The 13784-nt window shown below is 41.6% G+C and overlaps 1 pseudogene; it reads right to left on the bottom strand.

Moving 5' to 3' along the window:
* LOC139159405 (contactin-6-like) overlaps positions 1 to 13784 on the bottom strand; it is a 138421-nt pseudogene that overhangs the window by 87770 nt on the left and 36867 nt on the right.

The following is a 13784-nucleotide window of genomic DNA, read 5'->3' as shown; positions in this document are numbered from 1 at the left end:
CATGCAACAATGACCCCCATCTAACTATGACAATGATATGCAGAAATATAAATATTTATATTTATATAATTTTGGCAAATATGGGCAATTTTAATTTGGATAAGAGTGGCATTTAACCATTACAAGAGGACATGATGGCACCTAGTACTTAAAATGTTTCTTATATTTTATCCTACCTTTAATGTAGTTAATCCGACTAAAGTAAGAAAAAAAACCCCACAACTTTTTAATGTACACCAGATTTAAATATTTTATATATTTTAACAAAATACTATCCATATTTAATTGGTTGGGATTTGCTTCCAATAACAACCTAAAAAATATATCAAGAGTGCACTGGAAGCAGAGTTATTAAGTAGAGTTATACTATTGGTTAAGACACTGTATTGATAACATGCCTAAATACAAAAGTAACTCTAGGTATCATATAAAAAAGTTTTGAAGACATTTAAACAAAGAAGGAAATGCTAATAACAAAGCAAAAAAAGGAAATTTTAAAAAAGTTAAAATATCAAAATCAAACGTTAGTTCATAAGATTTCTGCTAGAAAGGCCAGGGTTTTAGAAATTTCCTTAAAAAGTTATTGAGGCTATTCTTAATTTATGATGTAGAATGTATATGCACATTAGAAAATATTGTGAAATAGAATGTAGTATCTGCATTTTTACAGATTTATAATAATAGATAATACATAATAGAATTATTTATTGGCCAAGTGTGATTGGGCACACAAGGAATTTGTCTTGGTGCATATGCTCTCAGTGTACATTTATGATAAATTATAATTTGTGTTTTCACTCACACCTCAACTATTATCCTAATAAGAAACTTGTCTTTATACGTAATTGAAATGGTATAGTTTAGATTAAAAATCTGGTGTAAATCCACATTGTTTTCAATTCAAGTATAAAGTAGTGATCCAGTTTTAAATATCATCACAAAATGAAAAGATGAGAAGGAAAAAGATTTTCTGAAAATGAAGTTCAATTTAATCATTATTTTAAACTAAAATACTTAGAGGAGGCTTCATATGACTAAATTGGACATTATCTGGTCAGATTTCAGATTACATTACATTCTTTGTCTCAGAGAGCCTACGGCAGTTGTAGAGGTATCAAAAAAATGGTAGTAATTTGACATTTTCTTCTTCAATTTTCAATGTTCTCATCTAGTCTATGTTCTTAATGTTCCTAGTCATCCACCACTGAAATACTAACCAGGCTGGACACTGCTTTAAAAATCTTCTGTGACATTTCCCCATAGTGGCTTCACTTCATATTTCATTGAAGTGTGAGAAAACAGGGAGGTATTTGAAAGGATTGTCCTATGATTCTTCACGCACACACATATTAAAGCCACAAGAACAAGAACACTTTGCTCCCCCAAAAATCTTATTTTCAACAAAATCATAAACAATTCCTTGTTTTAGCAAATTTTATGAAGACAGGTACAAAAGATAAAATAATTTCTTTACCAGCAATATATCTAGGAACAATGCTAGACCTAAATGCAATCTGAAATCTGATCAATACCACACTGAACCTAATGTATCTATCTTATTTCTCTTATCTATCTTATCTTATCTATGTATCTGTCTATCTGTCTGTCTGTCTATCTACCTATCTATCTACCTATCTTTATCTATCTATCTATCATCTATCTATCTATCTATCTATCTATCTATCTATCTATCCATCCATCCATCCATCCATCCATCCATCCATCCATCCATCCATCCATCCATCCATCCATCCATCCATCCATCTATCTATCTATCTATCTATCTATCTATCTATCTATCTATCGCTATTTATTTATTTATTATTTATTTATTTGTTTATTTACTTGTTTGTTTATTTGTTTATTTATTTATTCAACTTCTATGCTACCCAGTCCTGAAAGACTCAGGGCGGCTTACAACAGCAGTACAAGTACAATAAGATTAAATACAAAACAGTAAAAGAAGTCGAACTGTTAACTGAGGTTAAAACATAACAAATTTAAAAAAACACATAAAAAGTTATTATAAAAAGAAAATCACACTCATATACATACACACCATTCTTACAGTTGGCCATCAAGATGTGAATTTATGCCCCCCAGGCCTGTCAGCAAAGCCAGGTCTTCGTAGCTTTGCAAAAGGCCAGTAGGGTGGGAGCAGTACGGATATAGGGGGGGGGGAGTTGGTTCCATATCTTTTATCAAATATATTTTCCTGCCTGTCTTAAGAATAGGGCAAACTTTGAAGTATACAAAATAGAATGTGCCATCACATCCTGCTCCTGCTGAGGCTTCTTCAAGGACAATCACATTGCAGTGTTACCTAGGAAGTAATTATGGGCTGAGTGTCAGGGAACAATGGGTTAAAAACTGGAATTCAAGAGATATTGGTGCAAAGGAATGTTGAATCAACTGGTATGCTCCCATAGTCAAGTAGCTCTAGATAGCTAATCTAGTTGTATGCTACAGAGTTCCACAGGACAGCCTTTATTATTTCAATGTCATCAGATTGCTCATTCCCACTAACATATATGCAAGAGAGGTCAAGAGAGGATTTAATGAAAAACACTTCAGTCTTTGTAATGAAAACTCTACCTCCTTGGTATGCACATTGTGTTTGTATGAAAAGCTCAAAATTGGTGTTAAAATTGGTGCGACCCTTCTTTTATTACTCCTTTTATCCCCACCCCCACTTTGCAATCTAATTTAATTTGACTTCAGTGTGTCTACAATGTATGCAAACCAGACATTATAAAGTAGACCATTACATTAAGCCAGAGGTGAGTTCTTCCCGACTTGGACCTGTTCACTTGATCTGGTAGCAAACCTTTGTAATATCATGGTGATGTCAACTGGTTCAGTTGGTGCCCAATCATGGGCACCACCATTTTCCCCCCCCCCCAATTTTTCCCTAGTTTTTTTTTCCTTCTGTGCATGCATCACCCACTTGTTCACAGTTTGGGGTTTGTTTGATTTTTATTTTTTGCCACTGAATGGTGCAGGAAGAAGCAAACCGGCAGCAAAGTAAATTAATACCCACTCCTGCATTAAGCCATAACAGGTCATTTGTTTGGACACAGAAAACTATGTGAAAAGAAACATTAGGGGTTTCCCCCCCCCCCCCAAAATTCAGTTGTGAATTTTTGGATGTTGTTTAAATCTAGCGTAGTTTTAAGAAGTTTTATTTATTTGTAAGGCTGCCCCAACTTTAAGCAATATGACTCTGGGCAGTGTTTGTACAGTGTAAAAAACAAACAATAAATAAAAAAGAAGAAAACTCCAAGATATAAGTAGAAAATATAAAATTCTCAGCAATAACTGGTTTAACTACAGTTGATCAGGATGCTATTCCTACAGAAGTTCTTAGCTGATAAACAAGTTTCTTCTTTTATATTAATATTGTCATTATGTCTTTTTATCATCCCATGTATGTTTCATCCCATGTATGTTTCAATGTGTTCATTTGCACTAGAGTTAGAAGTTTTAGATGCATGGGTTCATAACGCATTGAAAATATTTAAGTTTATTTTAATCCTTAAATACTTCTTATTACAGCTATTTGTTTAATATCCAACCAGTCTAACCATGAGAATGCCTGAAAAAAGTAATGGTCCTTCTGGTGGCCTGATCATTAGTGCTCCCTCTACCAAGTTATCTAATTATGACCTGAGTCACTCTGTCTAGACAAAATTGAACAAAATTAGATGTTATACTGCCCTATATCAGTGGGAATGGAAATATTCGCTTTGCTATGACCATGGTGTTGATATGCAAACTATTAAAATTAAAATATTGTGCAAGATTGCCGCAACATAAATTCTCTGGTTCTCTAGAAGATCTGCATGAAGTAATGCCAGAGGTGATCAACTGCATAGCTAAATTGGATATCTAGTTAAGAGTCTGTAAAATTTTTGTATCTAATTATGTGGATTATGGGTATATTTTTATTTCTATCTATCATGTTCTCATCATACAATAAATAAGTACTTAATACCTCAGTCAATTTCAGGGGGGGAAAAACCAGTGTAGAAGGAGAGGTTCATCTACATTGATTCATATATGTAGTACTACTACTACCTAATACCACAACTAAACATGTCATGAGCTAATGAAGACTTTTCTCCACCTTATCTTCAGGAAGAGCAAAGCCAAGGTCAGTTGTTCAACATGCAATAACTGGAACTCACGTAATAATTCAGGCCGTTTATTATAAGAACTCGTGCCAGAGCAGGCAGATACACACACTTAAAGTTTCAGCAGAAGCATAACATTTATACAGCAGACAGGCTGAGGAGCCAACCAATACAGAACAGCATAATCTCCCGCCTGCATTGTTACTTAGTAAACGCGGCCAATCAGCACCTTGGAGAAGGCGCCAATCCCCGCGGCTTTCCCTGCTGCCGGTCGTCAGGCAGATATAACACTCCTTTCTTCTTGGTTGGAGCAAACGTAATCCTTCAGGTAGGCGGGTTTTTTTGAAATCCTGCTGGAGCGTCTGAGCTCTTCCTGACACTCCGGCTTGGCCTCCAACTCTGACAATCTTTCCCTTAACTCCCTGTGTGGAGAAGCCACTCCTGAACAGATGTCTGGGGCAGGACTTCCCAGTTCCCTGGCTTGGGGTGGTAATGGGAACACCTCTCTTTCCAGCAAACCTTCCCCGCTCTCAGTGACTTCCTGATCTCTTGCCCGGTCCACCCTGATTTGGTCCAAGTGCCTTTTCCAAACCCTGCCATCCCTTAATATTGTTTCAAAGGAACGAGGCCCCAATGCTCTACTTATAGTTGCCCGCTTCCAGTTCTGCCCCCCTGCGTATGCCCGCACATACACCCTGTCACCAACCTCTATTTTCCTTCCCGCTGGATCTGGCCACTGTGCAGCAGGGGCATATAAGGGATGTAACCTGTCCAGGGTAATCCTCAGCTTCCTGCCCATTAACAATTCGGCCGGAGTCTTACCAGTTGCCACACATGGCGTGGAGTGCTGAGCCATTAGCAACTCCGTGACTCTCTGGTGCCATGACCCTTGTGGCATCCGTTTGAGGGCATCCTTGGCAGAGCGTACCATGCGTTCCGCCTGCCCATTTCCGGCGGGATGCCAAGGCGATGCCAGGGCATGTCTGATGCCCACAGCTGCTAAAAACGACTCAAAAGCCACAGAAGTGAATTGAGGGCCATTGTCCGAGACAAGTATGTCAGGGAACCCATGAGACGCGAACAATGTTTCCAAAACTGTCACAATAGCCATAGACTGAGTAGACCTCAAGCGGGCCACCTCTAACCACTTAGAGTGGGCATCCACGACTATTAAAAAATTCTCGCCCATAAAAGGACCGGCCAGATCAATGTGTAGCCTTGCCCATGGCCCCGCAGGTGGCTCCCAACTCAACGATTCCGCTCGGGGGGGAAGAGACCTACTCTCTTGACACACCTGGCAAGCTGCCACCCGCTGTTCTATCTCCTTTGGTGGCCAGGCCACCAAACATAGTCCCTAGCAAGCCCTTTCATACGGACAATGCCGGGATGTCCTTTGTGTAACACAGACAGTACATGTGCACGTTGCTTGGGGGGAATTACTACTCTACTCCCACGGAGTACACAACCCCTTTCCACTGACAGCTCTAGTTTGCTACGAAAATATAGGGCAAATTCTTCCCCAGGAGAAGAGGCAGGCCAGCCTCGGAGAATCCACTGCTTAACCCTAGACAAAACTGAATCTTTTCCCGTCTCCCTGGCTACCTCTGGAGCTGCCAATAAAACAGGCTCATTCCCAATGGCCAAAACCGTGCTGGCTGGAGCAGGATCTGACAGGAGCTCCGTAAGGGGACATCTACTCAAGGCATCCGCGTGAGCAATGTGGCGGCCCGGCCGGTAAGTCAACGTATAACAATAATTGGCTAAAAATATTATCCAGCGCGACATGCGCGGAGACAGCACAATCGGACTCTGCCTATTCCCAGCTAGTAGCCCTAACAGAGGCTGATGGTCCGTGACGAGCTCAAAGTGCCGGCCATACAGATAGTTGTGGAATTTCCGAACCCCCGCGATCAGAGCCAAAGCCTCCTTATCGATATGCCCATAATTCCATTCTGCCTTAGCTAGAGTGCGGGAGAAAAATGCCAATGGAGCCTCCTTCCCATCTGGCAACTTATGGCTCAGCACCGCCCCCACGCCGAACTGTGAAGCGTCGCATGTAAGAATTAAAGGCAACGTTGGGGAATACTGGGCAAGTACACTGTTGGAAGTCAGAATTTCTTTTACCGCCAAAAATGCCGACTCTTCACGCCGCCCCCAATGCCAAGCAGCTTCCTTATCCAGCAGCCTATGGAGCGGCTCAGCGACCGATGCCTTGTGAGGCAAAAATACGGCATAAAAATTTAATAAACCCAAAAATGCTTGCAGCTCTTGTTTTGACTGTGGCCTCGGCGCCTCCTTAATTGCCCTCGTCTTATCCCCTGTGGGGTGGATTCCCTCAGCATCTACTGTGAAACCTAAAAATTCCACACTCGGGACCCCATAAACACACTTTTTTGCCTTTAACTTGAGTCCAGCGTCTCTAAACTTAGACAGTACCTGTCTAGTTCTCATTTCCAACTCCTCCACCGTCCCCCCAGATACCAATACATCATCGAAATAGGGGACAGTTCCCCCAATTCCGTAGAGCAACCGCTCCATGAGCCCCTGGAAAATTCCAGGGGCAATAGACACCCCGAATTGGAGTCGGTTGCACTTAAACACCCCCCGATGAGTAATTATCGATTGCGCCTCAGCAGTTTGGGGGTCCACAGGTAACTGCTGGTACGCTTGCGTTAAATCCAGCCTCGCGAACAACCTGCCCTTTCCTAGTGAGTGAAGCAGCTGCTGCACCACTGGCAGGGGGTAGGAATGATGTGCAAGCGCCCGGTTGATAGAACATTTATAATCGCCACACAAGCGAATTCCCCCATCCCCCTTGACCGCAATTACCACTGGGGTTTCCCATTTTGCCTGGTCAATAGGTTCTAAAACCCCTTGGCTAATTAATCTATCCAATTCTTCGTCCACTTTGGGCCTCAGAGGAATGGGTACACGGCGGGGTTTAAGTCGGACAGCTGGGACATTTGGGTCTAAGCTAAAAGAAATCAATGAGCCCTTGTAACAGCCCAGGCTGGAATCGAACACCGAGGGAAATTCCTTGGCCCACCTGTCAAAACCCATCTCCTCCCTTACAGCATTCACTCCCGTAACAGATAACCCCAGAGCAGTAAACCAGTCCAAACCCAGCAAATTGGCAAAAGGCCCATTCACAATAATTAAAGGTAATTTGCCAGTAAAAGCCTTAAATTGAACAGTAAAGGTACCCTCCCCCACAAGAGGAATGAGAGTTCCCTGATAGTCCTTGAGGTTGAGCTGACACGGCCGAAGTTGAGACTTCCGTAGCGCGGGAAAACATCGCTTTGCCGTTGACCAGGACACCAGGGATCGGGCGGATCCAGTGTCGACTTGCATCGGGCAAACAGTGTGGCCCAGGCGCACAAACACAGAAATCTTGTCCACCGAGGAGGACGTCTTTCGCACGTACGCTGTAGTCGAACGCGGAGAAGTATAAATAGCATTGCAGTCTTCCCGGCGAGAATACGAGGACCGTCGCTGCCACCGAGAGCCTGAGTTAGAAAAGTCTTTTTGCTCCCTCTGAGCCGGCGGAGGAGATCTACGGGACCGGCAAACCTTAGCGATATGCCCTTTCGCACCACAACGCCAGCAAGAAGCGCCACGGAAAGAGCAATTTACTCTGAGATGCCCCCCTCCGCACCCACGGCAAGGAGACAGTGGGGCCCGGGGCCGGGTGGCAGGCTGCTCCCGTCCACGACTCGCAGTCAACCGACAAACTTCCTCCTCAGTAGGCGCCGATGCCCCCTCTGCTTCTGCAGGCATCCCTGGCTTGTCTGGTGAAGGGCTACTTGGCAAGGTGACATTGACTGAGGAGTCCATGGCTGCCACAGATTGTGTGGACAATTCAAATGCCCTGGCCTCTGACAAAGCTGTATGAAATGATAAATCCTGGATGGCCAATAAACGCCGCTTGAGGCGACCATCTCTTATGCCAAATACCAGTCTATCAAGGAGGTAATCGTTCAAATCCAAAAACTCACAATAAAGAGCTGCCCTGCGTAAAGCAGCTACATAGTCATTTATCGATTCCCCCTCACCTTGATTCCTTTGGTAGAATTTATACCTTCGAGCACAACGGGAGGGAGCCGGGGCATAATGATCTTGAAGAGTTTTAAAAAACTCGTCCCAGGGCACATTGTTTATGGAAACCGGGGCAAACAAGGCTCGAGCTGTCTCGAACATTTCCGTGCCGCAAAATCCGAGGAAATAAGCCCTCTTACGGTCACCGGAAATCTCTGAAAATCCATTTGCAATTAGAAAACAGTCAAACCTGGCCACGTATGAGTCCCAGGTCTCCCCTTGTGGATCAAAGGGGGGAAAAGATACGTGGGTAGACATTGTGGTAAGTATAGTTACCCACAATAGTAGGAATCCTCGTCGCCAAATGCAATAACTGGAACTCACGTAATAATTCAGGCCGTTTATTATAAGAACTCGTGCCAGAGCAGGCAGATACACACACTTAAAGTTTCAGCAGAAGCATAACATTTATACAGCAGACAGGCTGAGGAGCCAACCAATACAGAACAGCATAATCTCCCGCCTGCATTGTTACTTAGTAAACGCGGCCAATCAGCACCTTGGAGAAGGCGCCAATCCCCGCGGCTTTCCCTGCTGCCGGTCGTCAGGCAGATATAACAAACTGCATTTGCTAATAGGCATTTTAGGCCCAGCAACTTTATTTCACAGATGGCATATTCACTGTGTTTCTTGCAGAAACCTATGAATAAGTTATTACCTGACTTGTCTTAATTCTCTTTTTCCTTCTCCTTCCAGCATTTGTCTTCCTCTGCGAGCATGGATGCCCCTCACATTGAATTTTGCTATTGGCTGCAATTCCCTTCCAATTTTTTTTCCATTGCCCCCTCCCCAACCTTCCTTATTCCTCATTGCTTTCTGGCAAATAACTATCACCACATTGCAGCTAATCAGTCAACTCTGGAATAATACCTTGTTGATAGAGCAAAGTCCTCAGATGTATTCTTGATCTTTCTGAGAATGGCATGGGAAACTGGGCTCAGCTGTATCTGGGGGGGAAGTTATCATCATCCACAGGAACCACTCACAACAACAGTGAGCCCAAAATAAGTTTGTGGCAAGCAAAACATATGTTCCCCTGTGTTAGCCAAATTAGATTATCTCAAGAACAGTACTAATATAGACTAAACCATATGGGGACATTTCCAGAGAATGCTGGAAAATGACTTGAAAGAACAGGCAAGTTATTCAGTAGCCATTAATGCCAGTTTTTTTAAATTTCACTTAGAACTTTCATGATTATTGCTTTTTTTTAAAGGACTAGGATGGCATTTCATTCAAGGACGTCTTCTATTTTCATGCACAATGCCTATGACTCTTTCCTTGAAATTACAAGGACTAATAAAGAATCTAAGCCTGAATTCAGGGAATTACAGAGTAGCATAGAGTTAAAAGGGAACATGGAGGCCTTCTAATCCAATTCAAGCAGGAGACCATATTTCATTTCAGACAAGTGGCTGTCCAGTCTCTTCTTAAAAACCTCTGGCGATGAAGCACCCACAAGTTCTGAAGACAAGCTGTTCCATTGGTTAATTGTTCTCACTGTTAGGAAGTTTCTCCTTAACTCTAGGTTGCTTCTCTCTTTGATTAGTTTCCATCCATTATTTCTTAACTTGCCTTCTGGTACTATGAAAAATACATTGACCCCCTTGTTTTTGCGGCAGTGCTGCAAATATTGGAACACTGCTATTGTATCATCCCTAGTCCTTCTTTTGTCTACACAAGCTGTATCCAGTTCTTGCAATTGTTCTTCATATGTTTTAGCCTTCAGGTCCTTAATCATCTTAATTGTCTTTCTTTATATATTTTTTTTTAAGTTTTGCAAGTCAGTTTTGCCATATTGTATTTACAAAGTTCTTGCCCAATTTACCACTTAGAAAGAGCTGCTACTCTTGAAGGCAAATATGACAAATACGTCAATGTGAATTTAAAAATGTGAATGTGAATCAAAAGAAATGGCTGTCCTCTCTCTTGAGCAGCCCACATTTCTTGGATTTCACAGCATGAAATTGGAAAGGAACATATGATAGGAGAATACTGTATAATTCTGTAATATTGTATAAAACCAAAATTTATCTTGTTAAATTTCCTATTTGAGATGTCTAAGAGAGTAGATATGAAGTATTTACTTATGCAAAGATTCCAAGTTTTGCTATGTAAATGTGACTATAGTACACAAAGTATGTTTGCATTTGCGTTAAATGCCTGAAATTATAGCAATATGTGTACACAATCTCAGCTGGGGTGTGTATAATATAAAGTGCATATGTTCCACATTATCTTTATATATAAATACCCACATTTAAATCTATCTGTCCCTCATTCAGTTTGTCTATGTCTGTCTATATATCTATCCATCTGTTTTGTCTGTCTGTCTGTCTGTCTGTCTGTCTATCTATCTATCTGCTATCCCATCCCATTCAGCCATCCCTCCCTCCTCCCTCCTCCCTCCATCTATCCATCTAACCATCTATCCATCTATCCACCTATCCACCTATCCACCTATCCACCTATCCACTTATCCACCTATCCATCTATCCATCTATCCATCATCTATCCATCTACCCATCTACCCATCTACACATCTATACATCTATACATCTGCCTACCTATCCACCTATCTATCATCTAATCTTGTATCTCCTTAAAATAAATGAGTCTTTTCCTGGGATAACACAACTGTATTATCCTATGAAAAGATTTGGCAGACAGATACTAGGTAAGCTGTTCTTCCAAGCAAAAATTTGCACTTAATTCCAAAGCCCTAAAATAAGTCCTTTTCCTTAATTTAGAAATTCCAAACAATGAGTACAATAACAGAAAATGGCAAGAGCAATTCCATTAGAAAATGATAAACAATTTGCTCTAATCGCCTGGCAATGCACTTTCCCAAAAAATGTGCAAATCCACAGTGATTGCCGAGGTGTTTAGTTTAGGTGATGAAAAATTGTATCAGGAGAGCTGTACTAATGCAAAGTACACAAACATTTGTCTCTTCTGTGTGCTCGTGTGGTTCCATAAGCATTAATGGGAATAACAATCTGACATACAATAGAAAATGTATTTTCCCTCTTCTCATTCTCTCTACTCCCACAGCCTTGATATTTAATGCCCACAATTAACATTAAATGGATGGCATTAGAAGCTTATCTTGCAGTCTTCAATTAACTGGATTGCAGAGTGCTGAAATAATAAAACAAAACAATTCTAGGAAGGCTTTGTAATAAAGAAATGTTATTACAAATAAGCCTCTGCTTCCTGAACTTTGTTAGCTTGAATCAGAAAGGACAGCAGGTAAGGAGATTCAGTTCAATTCAATTTATTAGATTTGTATGCCGCCCCTCTCCGAAGACTCGGGGCGGCTCACAACAACAATAAAAACAATATTCCAGCGAAAACAAATATAATATTAAAAAGCACATAAAACCCTATCATATTTAAAAAAGCAAACAACATATACATACCCAAACATAAATATAAAAAAGCCTGGGGGAAAGGTGTCTCAACTCCCCCATGCCTGGAGGTATAGATGGGTCTTGAGTAATTTACGAAAGACAAGGAGTGTGGGCAGTTCTAATCTCCAGGGGCAGTTCTAATCTCCAGGGGGAGTTGATTCCAGAGGGCTGGGGCTGCCCTCCAAATGACATTGTTTGGTCAACAGGACCAAGAGAAGGCCAACTCTGTGGGACCTTATCGGTTGCTGGGATTTGTGCGGTAGCAGGCGGTTCCGGAGGTACTCTGGTCCAATGCCATGCAGGGCTTTAAAGGTCATAACCAACACTTTTAATTGTGACCGGAAACTGATCGGCAGCCAATGCAGGCCACGGAGTGTTGCAGAAACGTGGGCGAATCTAGGAAGCCCCATGATGGTTCTCGCAGCTGTGTTCTGCACGATCTGAAATTTCCGAACACTTTTCAGAGGTAGCCCCATGTAGAGAGCATTGCAGTAATCGAACCTCAAGGTGATGAGGACATGAGCGACTGTGAGCAGTGACTCCCTGGTGAGATGGTTGGGGTTGGTTTCTCTTCAGTTATGTAAAATGATGCATCAATGTTCTACTCACTTGGTAGTACTTGGTTTGCTTGGAAAATCTGAAAGGCAAGTAGTGCCTCCTGGAAAATGCCTATGTCCCTAATATTTAGAAGTTGTTATTCTTAACAGATATATCTGGAAAATGTCTAACATCAATTGAGCATAGTTCTGTTAATTTATGCTAGCTATGTCAAATGTGGAAACCTAGGCACAAATGCAAATTACAAACTAAATGTGGAAACTTGCCATTTATTTTAGTGATGACAACCACCTAGTTCTATATGGCTGTGGGCAAAGATGCATTAATCAAGATGGCTAACTGCTGAGTATTGTTGAAACAGGAAGCTAAGCCCTTCATTTCTAAATTAGGAATGGAGCAATTCATCTTCATGACTCTGCTGGAAATCTTCATAGCTGACTGGCTCTCAAGATAGAGTCACCAGCTGCTCAATTCAGTGATGATCAGATTTGCCAGGTACTGGCTGCATCCATAAGAGAGTCTCAGTTGTTTTCTTAAATTTCTTGACACAGTATTTAATAATCTATTTAAAGGAATATTTGGATACCTGAGAGGAGGTGAACCTGTGGTCTAGAGGTTAAAGCTGCTGCCTTACAAGGCAGACTAGGCAGGTTCAAATCCTGATAAGGGTATGGCTAGCTGACGAGAGCATAGTAAGTTTGAAATAGATCTATAGTAGTCTCCCTTCCTTTTCATTATCAGCAGCAGCAACAACAATAATAGTAATTATGTGTGTGTGTGTGTGTGTATCACATGTTTTTGCTGAATTTTTTAAAATTAAGGGAGACTAGGATAACACTAGTTCAGCCTTGTTCTTGCCTCATCAGGTAGTCATACTCTTACTGGGATTTGATCCTGGAGCTTCTCCCTTGAAAGGTAGAGAATTAACCTCTGGGCCACAGGATCTGATCACTTCAGTTTTGTACTAGGAGGGGCTATATGTTTTTTCTGTCGGATCACCCTGGTATATGGAAGGAATATCACAGTTCCTTTTTGCCTCTAGGCCCAACCCAGGGCCATTTCAAGGCCGTCCTAGTCTCCCTTAATTTTAAAAAATTCAGCAAAAACATGTGATAAATACAGAATATAGTTTGTCAGCTATGAATAAATTAACTGCCTTGGAAATGGTCCTGGGTTGGGCCAAGAGGCAAAAAGGAAGCTGTGATGCTCCTTCAATATACCAGAGTGATTCGACTAGCTGATGGCTAGATGATGAGGCCAGAACAAGGCCGAAATAAATCTATCCTAGTCTCCCTTAATTTTAAAATTCAGCTGAAACATGGGACACATACAGAATATAGTTTGTTGGCTATGAATAAATTAACTGCCTTGGAAATGGCCCTAGGTTGGGCAAAAAGGAAGCTGTGACACTCCTTCTGTGATGCACCTCCCTTATGAAATCAGGTTCCAATGCCTTGGTCTCTTCAGCCTTGAAAGATGGCATTTAAGAGGTGACTTGATCGAAGTGTATAAAATCATGCATGGGATAGGAAAGGTGGGTAGAGAAAAAATATTTTCTCTTTCACACAATACTAGGACAAGGGGG

This window comes from Erythrolamprus reginae, chromosome 2, assembly GCF_031021105.1.
Source record: "Erythrolamprus reginae isolate rEryReg1 chromosome 2, rEryReg1.hap1, whole genome shotgun sequence".
NCBI lineage: Eukaryota > Metazoa > Chordata > Lepidosauria > Squamata > Dipsadidae > Erythrolamprus > Erythrolamprus reginae.
This window is presented reverse-complemented; position numbering and strand designations above follow the sequence as displayed.